The 18,995-nt window shown below is 36.8% G+C and overlaps 2 protein-coding genes across 2 annotated transcripts in view; one reads left to right on the top strand and one right to left on the bottom strand.

The window, feature by feature from the left end:
- The window catches only part of ptprdb (protein tyrosine phosphatase receptor type Db), a 94,249-nt gene extending 85,219 nt beyond the window's left edge, over positions 1–9,030 (bottom strand). Inside the window, exons 1-2 of the mRNA XM_073814408.1 lie at positions 8,509–9,030; positions 5,263–5,285 (exon numbers count right to left, since the gene is read on the bottom strand). The gene's annotated coding sequence lies outside the window, so the exon portion shown is untranslated. The remainder of the gene's footprint in view (positions 1–5,262; positions 5,286–8,508) is intronic.
- The window catches only part of LOC135760994 (uncharacterized), an 80,992-nt gene that overhangs the window by 35,751 nt on the left and 26,246 nt on the right, over positions 1–18,995 (top strand). The window lies entirely within an intron of this gene.

The following is an 18,995-nucleotide window of genomic DNA, read 5'->3' as shown; positions in this document are numbered from 1 at the left end:
CATTTATCATCTGCATACACACTATGGATGACAGGAAAGTGTCCTGTATTGTAATGATACATTTGTGATAAAAAATATTATTTTGATAAAGTTGAATCTCATTGGTTCTCAGATGTCTTGTTACGTAAACTAAACTATATGTTTCCATGGATATCTTATTGATCGCTAAATAAGCTGAAAATTTTCTCTTACAGACATACATTTGGGATGGCATGAGGGTAAATAAATTATGCGATATTTTTTTTTATATTTGTGTAAACTATTTCTTTAATCTTTCGATTTCTGCGATGTCGCCTCCAGTGAGATAATTTCTGTGCATTTTGAATATTAATCATCAAACTTGTATAAGTAGAGACTGATTAGACATTTATATCATAAATTCTTAAAGTTGCACAAGGAAACCCTTTAAAAGTGGAGGGATGCATCTCTGTATGTCAGCTTCAATGCAAAAGGGCACGCAAATAGAGAAAAACTGTTCTGACTAGCTATGTTTTGTAATTGATTGCATCGCTTCACCCCTTTTTCACATTCAGTATGGACAGTCATATCACCTATTACTGGAATCATATCGCGACACAGTGTAAACTGCGGTGAAAAAGTAGTACACTCTCATAAAGACCTTACAATGCTCTATTTTCACACACTAATTTTGTACTTAATATACTTCAAATTATACTCCCTTAACAGTAATCTTAAAGGGATAGTTCACTCAAAAATAAAAATTCTGTCATAATTTTCTGGCCTAATGTTGTTCTAAACCTGTATGAAAACCACCGTGAGTGTGCATTATTTTAAAGCACTTGATGATCACAAGTCGAACAGGCTACTACAAGACAAGCTAATAAGATTAAATAGATTTAAAAATTTATTTATTCCTGTGTTCATAAAGCTGTTAAACAATGGCTGTATGGAGCTGTAAATTTACCAATTTGTATATTTATTTATTTGTTTTTTGCTGTGGTATTCTGTGCTTATTGTTCATTTTTAGTATTTGTGATGGTTGATTAATGTGTGTAAATTGTGCGATTGTAGCATGGGTGATCGCCTAAGACAAATTTCCCCAGGTGGAACAATAAAGTTTACCTTACCTTACCTATTTATTTATTTTTATTTATTTATTTATTTATTGTTTAAAAGACAGTGCTCATTAATCATCGGTACAGACACTGTAAATAAGTCACAGGCTAATTTTCATCTATTGTCCCTTGCCAGATTTTAAAAGGCAACCTAAAAAGAGAAAACATACAAAAAAACAAACAAACATCTATAATAACCCAACCACAATAAGACATACATTCATGCAATAAAATTGGCAAAAAAAAAAACACATTCATAATTGAATCCAATTTGAGAATTTAACACATTCAGTGATGGTCAGTGGTGGCTGGTGACTGCTCTTCCGAAGGGCGCAAATTCAAAATAAGTGTTCGGAGTGTCACGTGTGTTGCTTGTGTTTTCAAAATATGTGTTTGTTGCGTTATGTGAATCACGTGTTTTGTCAAAATAAGTGCCTGCTGCACACGCGTCAAAACCATTTATGATAAAAGAGATGCTCACGTTCACAAAATACTCGCAAGACACTCCCTTAACAGTCAACTCTGATTACGCATGAGATTTTACGAGTATCTGGCAAACGCAAGCGTCTCTTTTATCATAAACCCTTTAAATGCATCTGCAGCAGGCACTTATTTTGACAAAACACGTGATGCACATAGGTTCCGAACACATATTATGAAATGATGAACCACATACGTGATGGGCTACATACAAGTTGTGACGAACTTCGGATCGTATACCCTCGAAAAAAGAAGTCACCGGCCGCCACTGGTGATAATAGAATACAATTACACATGATTGCATGTTTGATTTTCTTTTAACCATCATTTCACTTTATATTTAAATCTTGGATTATTTGAACACTTTTAAATTAGTTAGCAAAATATTCCAGTAGTGTAGTGCGCCTCATTTGTATAACACAATCTCCTCTGATAGTTATTCTTGTTATTCTACCTCTATATTTAGTTACCACTTGTAGTAAACTTGTGGTACCTAAATACACTTTAGCATATTTTAGTTCATCTCTTTAGATAAGAAAATCTGACTTTTTCCATGTTTAAGTGCTATAATTGGGTCTCCAGTGCTTCTATCAACCTAAAAAATTTGAAAAAGGACAACCCAATAATTTAGATTTGGGTAAAATATTCTCTTCAAGCATGTGAAAAATTAGGTAATGAAAATGTGTCTTTTATTATAATAATACCGCCCCTCAATCTGCACTATCCAACCACGGCACTGCCATTTACTGCAGAGTGAAAAAGAGAAAAAGAAAAAATAATTGACAGCACAATTAGATTTCAATTTAAACAAACCACCATTATTGTGATCAGTGTTTGCATTTCATCAACTCATTTTAAAGGACACACCCAAAACGGCACATTTTCGCTCACACCTACGAAATGGCAATTTTAACATAAATTATATATGGTATTTTGAGCTAAAACTTCACATACGTACTCTGGGGACACCAAAGATTTATATTACATCTTAAAAAAGTCTTGTGAAATGTCCCCTTTAAGAAGTAGGGGAGAACCGGGGCAAAAGTAACATGGGGTGAAAGTAGCAAAGCAATTTTCTCAGAGCCCTGACTACATTTGCATTTCAAACTATGACAGCATGTTACGCATGCAGCCCTTGACATAGCTGACAAATATTGCGTTATTTCTTCATCAGTAGGGGAGAAAGTAACAATGCGCTACTTATGTTCAAAGTTAAATTATACTGTTTGTGTAAAATGTAAAGTTTTTTTTACATTGGTTCAAAATTCCACCTGATATTGATGGACCACATTTGTAAGTTATTGACCACAAGAAAAATATATATCTGTCTAAAACATTATCTTTGTAAGTTTCTCTAAAAAATTTTTACTTTCACCCATGCTCTACCCCACTAAAGAAGAATTTTTAGTATATTAAGTACAAGTACGTAAAAATAGAGCACAATAAGTAAGGAAGTGTACCTTTTTCACATGGGAAGACCTATTCACACACACAAGTGAATTTACACACACTGATCGGTTTGGTTAGAAACATTCATCAAAATATCTTCCTTCGTGTTCATCATAACAAAGAAATTTAGACAGGTTTTCAACGACATGAGAGTGAGTAAATGATGGCAGAATTTTAATTTTTGGTTGATATATCCCTTTAAGGACAGCTTGCACTTGATCTGTCATGAATATTTGTAAAACCTGATGATTCATGTTATCTCGGCATGATATGAGAATTTTCTCCTTATCAACTTCAATAAAAGATAAAATCTGGCATTTCATACAAATTTGCCTACATTTGATTAGTGACCTACAAATAGTGCAGGATATAAAAAAATGCTTTATAACGTTCATCAAAACCCATCTTTACAATATTTAAAATTCCCCTTTCCAGAGTGAAATTAAAGAAAAAAAATGAGGAAAAAAATGTAATGCATAATGTTAACACACACACCACACACATGCATACTTATTATGTAAGAAACAGATGTGAGATATCAAGTTAATGTGTGAGATTGCAGTGACAAATAAGAATCTATTTTGGGTTTTATGAGCAAAATGTTATGCATTAAGGACATACACCCACTAGGTTGTGCTGTTTGTCTTCATACGTCAACTACACTTTTCATTCCTGACTGATATTAAAATTATCCGAAACATATGTTGGTTACGAATTCAATTATTTATTGGAGGCTATTTATTGGATAACATGTATTTGTACTATTTAGGTTCGAAACGACCCGTCTCTGTAAGTTCTTATATGCAATGAGTGAGTGTTGAGATGCGTTCCTATGTGGGACTAAAGATTCTCAAACAGGCAGCCCTTTGTGTGTGTGTGTGTGTGTTTAAAAGAGAGAAAGACCGAAAGGATTTAGTGAGAAAGAGAGAAGACATTTCAACCCCTCACTGAATGGAGGTTTTATTGATCTCGGTGGACATCAGTGCCTTCCAGCATGGCCTAATACAGAAAGGCACATTAAAACGTCTAAACAGTGTTGGGGAACTGAATATGAGATAAGACAATCCTTTAACTACTGGCCATGAAAGAAAGAGAGAAAGCAATATGCAAAAGGGACCTTTTCATGTTTTTTTGGTAACACTTTATTTTACGACCCGCAAAGTACCGCGTAATTAAACCGAATTTACAGCGTACCTATTTGTAACAACAGAGTACCTCTACAGTACGTACTTGTAGTTATAAGGGAACAATATTTTAAGTTTGGGGTAATAAGGGGGTAAGAATATATGGAAAATTATTCTCTAAGTATTTCATAACTACAGGGTACCTATTGTAATATTACGTGGTATGTATGACTTACGTCTATGGGTAATATGGTCTATGTGTAATATGTTTTTTTTTTTCATATTTGCTACTTACCTGATTAAGTGTTTTGTATAGCCTACAGTTGATGTCTACAAGCCACGTTGGCAAATAAAATATAACACACAATAAAAATAATAGCAACTTGTACCTCTTTGATCTGTATATGTATACAGGAGTTACCAGGTAACTCTTATTTTGCGGGCTGTAAATTAAAGTGGGGCTTATTCCCCAATTGTTCTGTGTATGTACCAGGTAACTCTCATATTTGCGGGCTGTAAACTAAAGTGGTGCTTTGTTCACCTCTTGTTATAAATGTTATAGGGTAAATACCATAACTGTATACAACATTCAGTAGTCAATATGAAAAATTCACAATAAAAAAATAAAAAAAATAAAACATAATTTCCCCATAGACTTGACTAAGTCATACAAACCACGTAATATTACAATAGGTACCCTGTAGTTATAAAATACTTAGAGTATAAATAATTTATAATTCCTCATATTCTTACCCCCTTATTACCCCAAACTTGTTACTGTTGTTACAAATAGGTACGCTGTAAATTCGGTTTAATTACGCGGTACTTTGCGGGTCGTAAAATAAAGTGTTACCGTTTTTTTTTTCTTTAAATGGTCTGGATGGCTGTTCATATTTAGAAAAAACATTGCTATTTTTTCTTAGACCATATAGACGCAACCGCTAAAGACAGTGGCTGTGTTTTTATGCTAGATTTACAGCACATGATTAAAGGAGTTTCTGGTTTAAACACAAGGAAAGATTGATATCTGTTTCTCTGAGTTATCAGCAGTAGTCCCCTTTAATTCCCGCTTCTTTACTTTCCTTGTTAGTTTTTTCATTGTGTAAAAATACCAGTATGAAGATCTCACTTACCTCTGTGTTCCACTTGAGTCAATCTGGAAAAAAAAGAGAAAAAGAGAAAGATAAATAAAGTAATCCAAAATGACAGCAATACAGCAGCACTTCATAACCATGCAGATATTTTTCAGATGAAAGATCAAAACAACATGTGTCTTCGTACACCAATAACAAACCCAACTCACAGAAGGCAAATGATCAGGTTTATTATTATTATTATTAGTTATTATTATTAGTTATTAAGTAAGTATTATTCAGTGTACTTAGCACAATTTTGGACAGGTGTTAGTATGCAGATTGTATGTTGTCGTAAACTTGGCTGGAGTTATCCATTTGCATTGGGCCTATTATGAGCCAGGTACCCTATACTGTACATATAGGAGTATTGTGTTAATAAATTAATAAAAAAAAATGTTTATTATATTTATTTACATAATACTAAAACATTTATGTTTAATAATCCTTTAAGATAAAAACGTCATTAGTGGCTGTTTCTAAGGGCCGCTATGCGTGTGTTGCCAAGTCTGCGTGATCACTTGAAAACTGGTGACAAAGATTGTTAAAGAATGTAGTTTATCGGTTGTCAATTTGAAGGTAGGATTATTTTATTTATGAAAATAAATGTTGGTATTTGGGCTATGGTCATTGGGCTAGATTTAATTGGCCAATGGGTTGGTTTTGTTCGCAAAAATCTGGCAACCCTGCCATGACGGTCCGTGAACACTTGAGAGGAAGCTGACTGTGTGTTTGCAACCTAAGTTATACCGATGTTTAATCAAATGTTGCAGACCCAAACATTAAAATGGTTAAAAATATGGATGTAGTGCCCATGACGTCAACCAACTTTTTTGAAGCCACTAGTAGGCGGTGCCTGCCATCGCCATCTTGGCCGCGTGTCACCACGAATCACTTGCGCATCCCAAAAATGGGTAAAGAGGCGGGACATGAGTGAAGCTGAGGTGGCTGGATGCTGAAAACTAGCTTTACTCTAGTGACAGCAGGGGCAATTCACCTGTCACTCAAGTGGCCACGCCCTTAATTATGCAGAACTTTAAAGGAACAAATTTTTTTTGAAAATATGCTTACTTTCCAGCTCCGTCTATTAGTATCTGTCTTAATTTTCTGTCGGTCTTAGTACACAATGTTACTTCAGAAGAGTCAAGTTTTAAATAGGAAAAAAAAGAAACTCTTTGGCTATTTTTGAGCGCGATGCTAATGGTCTAATCTGATTCAATGGATTATGCTAAGCTATGCTAAAAGTGGTGCCGCCAGACCCGGAGATCGACTGAATGGATTCCAAAATAGTAAAAATCTTATGATTTTAACTTTAGCGGAGCTGGAAAATTAGCATATTTTCAAAAAAAAGTGTCCCTTTAAGGTTTAATCTAATTTAAATGGATGAGTTACAAAAAATTCACCCCCTCACAGTGGTCATGAAGGGCAAAATTAGCTATACCGACCAAAAACACTTTTTGTACCAGGTTGTAAACATTATTTCCTGCCGTAAAGTTGGGCATGTTAACATGGGGGTCTATGGGAACTGACTCCCTTTTCGAGCCAGCCTCCAGCGGCTAGTCGAGGAATTGCAGTTTAAATAATTTCCGTATTGGCTCCATCAGAGAGATCGGAAGGTTGCCCCATGAGTTTAACTAACACCAGGAGGAAAGTGTTTTTTTCTGGAATATAAATATACATCTATTCAGGGTTAACGAACATGAGGCTGCATAATGTTGTGTTATTCTGAAAAACTGTGACGTCTGCAACTAGACCGTTCCAAAATGGCGGATGCATCTACATATGTTAAGTGTTGGAATGACATGTATACATATCTATGGTCCATACAGTAACTTTGGTGCCAAATCTGTAGTGGTTTAAGACCTCTGATCTAATGGCTGGCTATCACAAAACCAAAACTGCTGTGAAAGTGTAAAATCCTTGAGGGTCATTCTGCAGGTTTGGACCGATCAGCATACTGACAGGTCAACGGGTCATGTCAAGTCAAATTGCTAACCACAAAATGCTGTGAACAAGCCACCCGTATGTGTTTGTGTGAAAGCGGAGCGGAGCGGGTCACGACTGTGACCTAGGCCTGTCAGTCATAGACTCAAAAACAGAGGATTTTAAGACTTTCTCTGTTTCTCTCCTCTTTTCGCACTCATCCTCTCTCTCACATTCGTACACACGCTTTCACACCCCCATCTTGAGAGAGTTGTTTGACTGTGTGCCTAATGATAATAGATGAGGTGTCAGTACGAAGGTGAGAGACACTAAGTCATCCACACAGCACGCGGGAGAAACGCCTCATCTCTATCGCTCTCATTTTCACCTCGCCCAAAACTACAGGCGCCAAATACAAGAAAGGTGTGCAGAGAGCTTCTATTCTAAAACAATGTCAGCTTTTTCATTTCACTGTACTTTGCTGTTTCTCAGCCAAACACAAATAAAATTAAGATATTTGGTTATTTTTATAATGAATACTTCTTTCTAGTTATGTCAACCTCAAGGGGGGACAGGTTTGAAGTCAAAAAGATTGAAATCCACTGTTGTAGTCTAGCATTTAAATATTGTGACATATAGTTGCTTGTTTTATCGGGGAAGAAGTGACTTTTCAGCGTTCATTAAAGCAGTCAGCGCTTGTTTGACCGGTCTTGTGAAAAAATTTCAAGAAATGTGACAAGACAGAAAGAAATAAATGCTTATGAAAGCACCTTGTCTCTCAGAGTATGGTTGGAGCAAGTGCATTTATATACATTTACATGCTTGGGGATTCCCTACCAAATGTAATGGACCATAAAGCTACTGTATGACAAAGATGAGCTAGATGAAAAAAATGTATACAACTTTTTTATACAGTATGTAAATTAGTATTGTCTTGTTAATTGGTTGTAACGTAAAAATAAAACAAAATAAAAAATATATACAACAATACAACGAAATATATTTTTCAAAACAGTTACTTCAAAAAGTTATTTAAAATAGGCTATAGTTTATAATAGCCTATAGTTTGTGAGAAAACCAACAAAACTTCAAGACTTGTCATTTTTACATGACGTCATGTTGTCCAAAATACTGTAAGCACATCTAAAAACCAACTTAGAAGCAGTCGGCAATTCACTAAATAAAGACTTCTTTTAAGACGTCACTTACTAGGCTACTGTAAGTCCTAAGATATTTACTCTCTAAGGAAGACTTTAAAAAATATAACACAGCTTCTCGTGCACCCCTAAATCACGAGCATTGTCCGTGCGAGCGAACACTTACCGGGTTTCCCAGGTGTTGTCGCGGCGCGAGGAGATCCTGACGGAGAACTGTCTCTTTATCCGCCCCAGTGAGAGTCCAAGATCCGGTAACTCCGACAAAAGAGAGGTGCAGACTGTACCCTTCCCCAAAAGCTGACGAGAACACGCGTGCACCCCGATACAAGTGAATACGTTCGCTTTTGAGGTGGCGCGCTTCACGCTAGCCGCGTGCTCTCACCTGCTTTAAAAATACACTCCAGAGGAGCAGGTGGTCCTCGGGGTCGCGCAAAGACAGATGAAGAGCCGGAGTGTACTGTAAGTTGATCCACAACACAAAACTGATGAAGATGCCAGCGAAGATATGCTGGTTACAGCCAATACAGACGCGCGCGCACGCGGGAGCGTGAACGGGGGTGTTGATGTGAAATGCAATGTGTATAACTAATTTTTTTTTGCATTGAAAATTTAACTGGATCTCCATTTGGGTACCAAATAGGACATTTTTAAAAACAACTTCATGATAATAAAAGCCCATAGGGGAGTTGAGCCCAGAGCAATGGAAATCTCATCATAATTCATTAACTAAGACAACAAACACACACACACACCACAGAGAGAGAGAGAGAGAGAGAGAGAGAGAGAGAGAGAGAGAGGAGAGAGAGAGAGAGAGAGAGAGAGAGAGAGAGAGAGAGAGAGAGAGAGAGAGAGAGAGAGAGAGAGAGAGAGAGAGAGAGAGAGAGAGAGAGAGAGATGAGAGAGAGAGAGAGAGAGAGAGAGAGAGAGAGAGAGGATTAAATTCTCCTTTATTTTTACCATATAGGCAAGACCAAAAACTATGTTACAATTCTACATTCTTACATTTCACAATCACAATTATTGAAACATTTAACCATCCACAAAAAAAAAATAGTTAAAAGCTGATCACTAAATCATCATTTTCATCAACTGTGCAAAGTACCTCATTACAGCCCATATATTCACAAACTTTGGTAAACAACCTGTAAGTTTATAGTAGGCATATTCAATCTTGAGTCTTGATTTCATCAACCCCAGAAACATTAACAAAGGATCCAATGTATCTCTGCCCAGCATCTTATTCTTCCTTGTTTTCCAAATAGCCAGTTTAGCAATACCAAACACATAATTTAATAAAACCAAAGCATTTTTGCGACTGACCGAATATTTTTGGTCCATATATAAACAGTTGATAAGAAAAATCTTCACCCAAGGCTGATGCCCATTGAGTTAAGATGGTAAACATATTACCGCAGCCGTGTACATTGTACAAACAGATGAAAAACAGATTCACTTTCAGAACAAAACAGACAGCCCACTGTTGTATTTGGATTGAGGTGCACCACATGTCTATTTGTTGCTATTGCGCCATGAACTATGCGCCATTGCAATCTCCTGTTCGTTTGTCAATTGGCCGTTTATACAATGATCGCAACAGCCTTTGGGGGAGGTATATCTCTAAAAAATTCAGTCCATCTAGATAAAATCACTCCAGACAAGGATTGTGCATTGGTCACTTTAACACAAGTCACATACAGTGCTGTTTTCTCAGCAGACTCAAAACTGCCCAGCTGAGGAGTACTGAAGGACAATATGAGATTTTCCTTCTCCTGCCATTGTCCTGAGTCAGCAGCTACCATTAGGGTTGGAAAATTATATTCACATCCAGTTTTCCAGTCATCAATATGATTAGAATCATTAATGAAAAGTCGCTGATCAAAGTTCAGTTCCCCAAGCACTTCATCGGTGAGCTGTTTCAAAAAATCGAGTAGATTTTATCCCAGTTCTTTCACTCAGATTGTCCACACTGATACTAAGAAGATGGCCCAATTTCACACATCCAGCTGCTGTCAGTCGTGATGTCAAAAAAGTGGAGTGTAAATGTCTAGAGGGTAAAAATTTATTAAAAAACAATGGTTCTTCAAAAAGCCAAAAACCTGCACTTGTTTCCATTGATCTTGAAACACAAAATACTTTCCAGGCTTCCATCATGGACCTGTAGAAAGGGGTCAGATCTTTTAAAATGGTTTCATTCAAGTCCATAAGGAACAAATGTCTATCAATTCCCATGTTTCCTGCCCTTTTTAGCAAAGCAATTGCTGTATTTATCCAAGCACTATCATTGATGTAAAGTAGTCTTTGGGCAGCTTGCAAACGAAAGGCCATCAGTCTAGATTTGATGTCAACTAGACTTTGCCCCCCTTCTTGAACTGGTAAAAAGAGAACAGCTGAACGAACCCAGTGCTGTCCAGACCAAAAAAATGTCACTAGTTTCCTTTGAATTTCTTGAATTAGTCCAGCAGGTGGCTGTAGCACAATAAATCTGTGCCACAAAGCAGAAGCAACCAAATTGTTAGCAACTAAAACTCTACCCCTATAAGACATCTGTGGCAACAGCCATCGCCACTTTGACAGTCTGGTGCACACTCTCTCCAATACCCCTTCCCAATTCTTTTTCTGATATTCCTCAGATCCCAAAAATACACCCAATATTTTTAGTCCACTTGTGTTCCATACTAAGTTACTGGGTAGTTTTGGGAACCTTTTTACATCTCCTTTACCTGCCCAAAAGCCTTCAGTCTTTTCCCAGTTTACTTTGGCTGATGATGCCTTCTCATACATGTCAATTATCTCAGTTAAAACATTGATATCATTCTGGTCATTTACAAACACTGTGACATCATCAGCATATGCAGTAACCGTAATTCTTAAATGCTGAGACATAGTAGGTAATGATAGGCCACTTAAAGCTTTTCGTATGTGAAAAAGAAATGGTTCAATTGCAATGCTGTACAATTGCCCTGATAAGGGACAACCTTGTCTTATACCTCTTAAGACTGAAATAGGCCTACTTAAACCACCACCAAGCTTAACCATACAAGAAGCTCCATTATATAAAAGTTGTATCCATTTTATAAATTTTTTACCAAAACCAAAACCTTCAAGCAAATTAAAGAGGTATTTATGGTCTACACGATCAAATGCTTTTTCTTGATCTAGTGTTAATATCCCAACCTCATCATTACATGTTTTGCAAATATCCAAAACATCTCTCACCAGGAAAAGATTGTCCATTATTGATCGTTTTGGAATACAGTAGGTTTGGTCTTGATGAATTATCAAATGTAGGTATTTCTTAAGTCTATTAGCAATACATTTTGATAGAAGTTTGTATTCTGTTGTTAATAAGGCGACAGGTCTCCAGTTCTTTAAGAGCGTTAAGTCTCCCTTTTTTGGTAAGAGAGACAATACAGCACGCTGACATGAAGTTGGTAAAGAACCATCCCTATAACTTTCACAAAAAACTCCAAAGAGGTCCATACCGATGCACTTCCAAAAATGTTTATAAAATTCAGAAGTCAGTCCATCAATGCCAGGGGAACGACCAGATTTTAACTGTCCAACAGCATTACTGAGTTCATGAAAGGAAATGTTGGCTTCCAAGGCAGTCTTTGATTCAGAGTCTATTTTTGGCAGATCCTGACACAACTGTTCAGCACAATCAGAGTTACATTGTTCAGCCTTATATAAACAAGAATAAAAATCAACAGCATGACGACGCATTTCTATAATATTGTTGGTTATTTTTCCATCAGGAAGCCGCAGACATAGCATTTGTTTGTGCTGTGCCACTGATCTTTCCAGATTAAAAAAGAAAGTACTTGAGGCATCCATATCGGCAACTGATGTAAAACGTGCTCTTACCAGGGCTGCCTTCACCCTTTCATTCAATAAAGAGCTTAACTGCGTCTTTTTCTGCTGCAAATTATTAATCATGGTTGTGTCATTTCTTTGTAACACTGCAGTTTCTATAGAATCAATGTCTTTTTCAAGTCTTTGAACTGTTTCTCTTTCTATGGCAGTAGAATATGCAGTATATTGTTGACAGTATGTTTTAATATGGATTTTGCCAACTTCCCACCACTGCTTTAAGTTTTCAAAATCTGCCTTTTTTGTTCTCCACTGATTCCAGAAAGTTACAAAATGTTCACAAAAATATGAATCCTGGAACAACTTAGCATTGAAATGCCAATATGAGGATTTTCTTAAAGACTGTATCATGTTAACTGAGATAAACACAAGGTGATGGTCAGAAAATCCCACAGGTGAAATACAACAATCAATAACTCTATTATTAAAAGACTCTGAAACATAAATTCTGTCTAATCGGGCAGCACTAACCTGATTGTCAGACATTTTAACCCAAGTATATTGTCTCTCTACTGGATGTTTAATTCTCCACATGTCCAACAATTCAGCTTCCCTCATTAATTTTGACAAAAGAATAGAAGAAGCGATATGAGGTTCCTCATTTACACGGTCAAAAGTAAACTTTTCCGTGCAATTCCAGTCTCCACCAATAATAATATTCCCATCACTAAAATCTTGTTTTAAAACATTATTCAATATATTAAAGAAAAGAATTCTTTCATGTCCCAGATTTGGTGCGTAAACATTTATAAAGTAAAAGATAAGCCCTTCAATATCAACTTTGACAAGAGCAAGACGACCCTTTACAAATTCTTCAGTTTTCAAAATACTAATCTTTTTATCTGACATAAAGAGAAAAGCAATTCCTGCACTCAGATTTGTGCCATGACTAAGGATATGATGACCCTTCCACCACATTCCCCACTCAACTTCATTATCAACATCGCTATGCGTTTCTTGTAACAACATAACAGTTAACTTTTTTTGATGCATTATCTCAGACACCAAGGCTCTTTTGTGCCTATCCCTCCCTCCATTAATATTTAGTGATCCCACCCTCAATGAATCCATATACAAAAGAAGGAAGGGATAGAGAAAGAACAGAAAAGAGCAGCAAAAAAGGAACACCGCGTGATGCATAGTTAGAAGTTTACAAAAAAGCTTTTAGTTTCCTCTTTTTATCCACTTTTCTGTATTTTCTAATGGAAGTAATATGTTTTTTCAAACGAAATCGCTTCTTTTCACTCAATAGATCATGACTTACATTTTTATAGTAGAAGGCCACAGATCTCTCAAATTTTTCTTCATCAGGAAAAAAGTCTTTAATATTAACTTGTCTTCCAAATGTGTCATCAAGAAAGCTATTGATTTCCTCTAATGTATATAAGGAGGAATCTTTATTCATATCCTGAGAAGTGCCTTCAGGTCCACACACAGAGCCTGCTTGTGAATCACAATCAAAATCAATAGAACCATTGTCATCCGATACATCATCCCTTACACTTGTATCATTACTAGAACACAAAGCTTTTTGACTCAACTCCATATGACCAGCTTCCACACCAAAACTAGAACTAGGTCCCGCCTGCATCACATTGTTTTCTTGTGGTTCATCACTTGTGATGTTTTGCTCAACACTACTGATACATTCATCACTTTGACTTTCACTTACATCTCTAACATCGGAAGAAATAACGTTATCAAGTGTTTTTGTAGCGGACGGCGCCGCATCAGTATTACTCACCGGTTTAGATGATGTGGATTCCTCTCCCTGAACTGAAACCTCCGACACATTTCCCTCACCTGAGACACCAGGCCTGCTCTCTGCTGCGTGTTCGCGATGTGGGCATGTAAACTTTTTATGGCCAAGGTCACCGCATTCGAAACATCGCAAATGTCCAGTAGACGCATATACCATAAAGGTTCTCCCGTCATGTCGCACGCGAAAAGAAACATCCATCGTATTTTCTGGAGAATCCAGAAACATAAACACTTGTCTCCTGAAAGATTTAACGTGTTTTAATGACGGGTGTTTGCAGCCCAGAGGGATTGTTTTAAAACCACTCGCAAATTTGCCAAAGCGTAACAATTCTCGTTCCAAAGCATCGTCGGGAATAAACGGCGGAACATTTGATACAGTAATTCTTGCAGACGGAGCATACAAAGGGGTAACCTGAACAAGATTTTCCTTTATAACTAGGCCAGTTTCGATTACACGATTAACAAGTTTGTGATCCTTTACGAAAATCACTACAGCCTTATTCATGCGGGAAGCGGACACTATGTTTTCATGTCCGACTTCTTCCCCGGTGGAAACAAGCACGTCTTCCACTGAGACGCCGTCTTCAGGTACACACCTGAAACCATTTCGCAGAGATAACGATGGCGTCTCCTCGTGAGACGCCATCTCCCTGCGCAGTCTCTACTAAAGTGCTTAAAGTATAAACTTCCAAACCATGCAAGAAATTAGAAGTAGAAAAAATCCAAAAATGTAGAAATATGAAGATATACAGAGCTCAGGTCTCACCCACCACCGCTCTCAAAACACTCCCAGCATGCACTCCGAGAGAGAGAGAGAGAGAGAGAGAGAGAGAGAGAGAGAGAGAGAGAGAGAGAGAGAGAGAGAGAGAGAGAGAGAGAGAGAGAGAGAGAGAGAGAGAGAGAGAGAGAGAGAGAGAGAGAGAGAGAGAGAGAGAGAGAGAGAGAGAGAGAGAGAGAGAGAGAGAGAGAGAGAGAGAGAGAGAGAGCATCTATTCCAGGACATCCCATGGCTTGATTAGGTTTTAAGAGCGTGATCTCATTAACAACACAACACAATGCCTTAACAGCATACATATTCATGTAGACAGATTTGAGAAGTGAATTTGTTGTGTTGATGTATGGTAATGATTGTGTCTGTGTCTATGTGAAAATAAAAACTAGGTCGTATAGCCCACAAAAGCTTAATGTGCTTATGGGGGCTGTGTAGGAGAAGCACAAACAAACATTCAAATTACACAACATTCTTAAAAACATTAAATTACCTAATATCATGTCGTCATCTTTTATTTGTACAATTCGCCTGCTTAAGTGCCCAACATCTCATATTTCAGAAACAGAAAAGGTCTCAAGATGAAATTTGAAGATGTTTTTCCCATTTCTGATTTTGGGAGAAAATCTTCTGAATCCTGCAGAAGAGAAACAACTTCTGTGTCATGAGCTTTTCGTATAATCTTGATCCAATATTTTTGCTGCAAAAAATATTTTTTTTGTTTTGCCCCTGCACCCAAAGGTGGATTGCACAGCTTTATTAAGACTAGAAAGCACACATGAACACACTCTTGCAACTCAGCACCTTGCTATAAGAGGTAAGGGGTCAAAGATGCACTGCCATAACTCTCTGAACCAGTCCCCAGGAGTGTGTTTATGTGTATGAGGTCACTATTTCAAAGACGAATCTATTGAAGATGCTCAGACGTCAAGAGTAAATTGCCGTTTGTCAAGGCTGCGATGCGATCCTGCATGTGAGTCTAATTAAAAGTAAACACCTTTTCTTCTCGCTTGTGCTCACACTGTTTCTGAGTGTGAAATAAGAAGACAATGTGCATGTGAAGAAACATAATTTGTGCTTCTTTGCATGTGTGTTTGTGTTTATGTGTGTGAGTGAGAATGTGTGAATTTGTGTGCAAGCTTGTGTGTGTGTGAATGTGTGGTTGTGCGTCTCATCACCATACAGCTGAGACTGCAGGTGGTGGATCTTTCAGTGAAAGACTGTCTCACTTCTCATAAGAATCGCTGCCAGATAACACACACAGGAGCCACTGTTTATCGCGCGCACACATCACTGCAAATGAAGAAATAATAAAGCCTGATTGCAAATTATTAGACATGTTTAACAAGATTACAACATAATTCTCTTAAACTGATGTGCTAACATGTACAAAATCACAGCAAATAACAGTAAAATACAGACATAATGAATGCTATCGCAACGGCCTTAGTCACATAAATACATAATTAAAATAACATGAAATATAATATTGAATACGGCTCGGTCATTAAAAAAATTCAACCCATCTTGTGTGTTTAATGTGTTTGTCCTCTGACCCGGAGAGGAAGTTCAGGGAATAATTGGAATCATAACGCACACACACATACAGGTCAACACGCTGGATATTTTTAGAATCTTTTTTTTTGTCTCATACCGAATATCACAAACATCACGATCACATCTTCACTTCTTTATCTTCTTCCATCTCACAGACACACGCGCACACTCAGAGTCTCAGTTTCCTCCTCCTCCATCTCCTTTGTCTCATATTCTCCTCCTTCACAAGCTAAAACAGTAGAGGGACCATTAGACGTAAATCAGAGTCCCAGAAACAGCTTTGATCATCTGTTCATTAGATCACATAGGAATATCACAGAGAGGGAGACAGAGACAGCGATGGGTGTTCCAATAATTTACACCTGAATACACAAAATATGTTGTGGGAGAATTTTTTGCCACTAAAAATCTATTTTACTTGAGGTAGCCTTCTGCAGCCTTTATGCAAAATATATATATGAGGTTATTGTTTCACAGAAATGTTATAGGTATCAGGGAGTATTTTGCTTTATTAAACAGGTACAACAGAAATTATGACTTTAAAATTAGGGCCGTCAAAAGATAAAAATGTAACTGTTTTCTTAAAGTAAAGATGAAACGTGAATTGGTAGGATTTTGTGGAGGATATATCATTGATGAACATATGCAAGGGTGTAGATTTGGTTTGAACACTGGGGGAGTTGAACTGTCAACTGCACACATGTTTTCATTAATCATTATGTACATATCAGGAGAGGGATTATAATAGCTATACTTCTGATTATTTTGTGGTTACCTCCCCCTTCCCGTAAATGAGGGCGCCGCCATCTTTGAGCTCCTATGTGTAAGACTTCCGGTGAGCCACTAAAGCTAATGCTAGTCATATTGCGAGGAACACGAGTGTGCTGTTTTCACTGGCTTTTTAATGTTTATTATGAAATCCAGGAAGACCATAATTTATTTATTAATTTATTATTGCAGTTAGGGGTTGTCATAATAGCTGGTACAAAAAAAGTGAATTTCTACAATACATTTGTTTTAACAATAATCCACACAGGAGAGTTGAATGTGTAGGTGGCTCACATGCACCCATTATCTGTATCCACACATCCATCCAGTAAAACCTTTCATAGGAACTGCCAGTAAAGAATAAATACAATAATTGTTTAAAAACAACTAATATTATGCTAATAAAAATATGCTGGTTTATTTACGCTACTAAACTATATATTTTTACAAAAATGCAATTACAGTAAAGAATATATATGACACAAACTGCTTATTAGTTAATGTTTATAATAGTTTTTAATGTGTTTGCACATACTTTTGTTATGTTTTAAATGAAAGAGCAAAACATTTTTAAATAAGCTAATAATTTCATAAGCTCATGTCTCCATCTACACTCTAAAAACAAACGGTGCTAGATGCCACCAAAAGTGGTTCTTTGCTCGTAATCATAGAGGAACCATTTTTAGTGCCATATAGCACCGGTGAAGCACCTGTGAAGCACCCGTGTAGAACCATATAGTGCTACTGTATGTAGAACCATATGTGGTGCTATATGGCCCCTATATGGTTCTACATAGGTGCTTTACAGGTGCTTCACCGGTGCTATATGGCACTAAAAATGGTTCCTCTATGATTACGAGCAAAGAACCACTTTTGGTGCTATATAGCACCGTTTGTTTTTCGAGTGTAGTGCGTAAGAAGCAATGTAATAATATTTTCATAAAACGAAAATAATACTGAATACATTTAATAGTTTAAGATGTTAATTATGGTTTGTTCAAATAACTTACAATGTGTTAAATGAGAAAGATGCTGCTGACTGATGGACCGCGAGAAGCTTGATATGTAAAAACTCAATTAAATTAAAAATAAAATTTGAAATTGCCGTTTAAAAAGGATAGGTGTGACAATTTAAACCATCACCTTAAAAATTCTTGAACTTTGAACACAGTTGTGTTCAAAAACTTTGACTTTCCTATTGTAAAGATACTGGTACTGTATGTCTCTGTGCTTTAATATTTGCACATTGAAGCCCCGTCACCCCCGGGCAACAACATAAAATAACTGAATATATAATATATTAGGGCACTTCTTAATTTTATCCTCCCAATGGTTTTTACATGGCAGGCATATAAATATTTACCATAACTGTTTAAATCATGTTTTATGCGTGCTCCCACGACACTGTTTTCTACCGGCTGGCTATTAAAAGTGACGTCTCGGACAAAAAAGTGAAATACATCACCTCAATTACTTCCGCGTTCGAAAATAAGGTGAATAAAGACTCATTTATAAAGCAACAATGGCTAGGTTAACTATAGACACAATATAGTCCGGCTATGAGTAACCTAGCCAAAATAAATTTTGGCCAAAATAACTCGTGAGATTATTATGTTCCATCACGTTAGCAAAGTCATCCATGACTACCGGGTGTGTGGTTTAATTTATTTATTTATCATTTAAATAAATCATATTTATCATGTTCATTAATTTGTGGGGCTATGGTTAGACCTAAGTTAGACATGTTATACATTTTCACTGACAACCCAAATTATGACTTGTTTTAGCTTAGACATCTGGGCTGTTTGGATGTCTATTAGACATCTCTTAAATGTAAAATTGTCTGCTGGGGTGCAAGTTTGTTTTACATCCACATTCTGTCTTTAACATCCATGGTTTTAGTTTAAGTGTTGCAATACTTCCCATTG

Source organism: Paramisgurnus dabryanus, chromosome 4, assembly GCF_030506205.2.
Source record: "Paramisgurnus dabryanus chromosome 4, PD_genome_1.1, whole genome shotgun sequence".
Classification (NCBI taxonomy): domain Eukaryota; kingdom Metazoa; phylum Chordata; class Actinopteri; order Cypriniformes; family Cobitidae; genus Paramisgurnus; species Paramisgurnus dabryanus.
The sequence above is the reverse complement of the archived record's forward strand: the minus strand, read 5'-3'. Positions and strand labels throughout refer to the sequence as shown.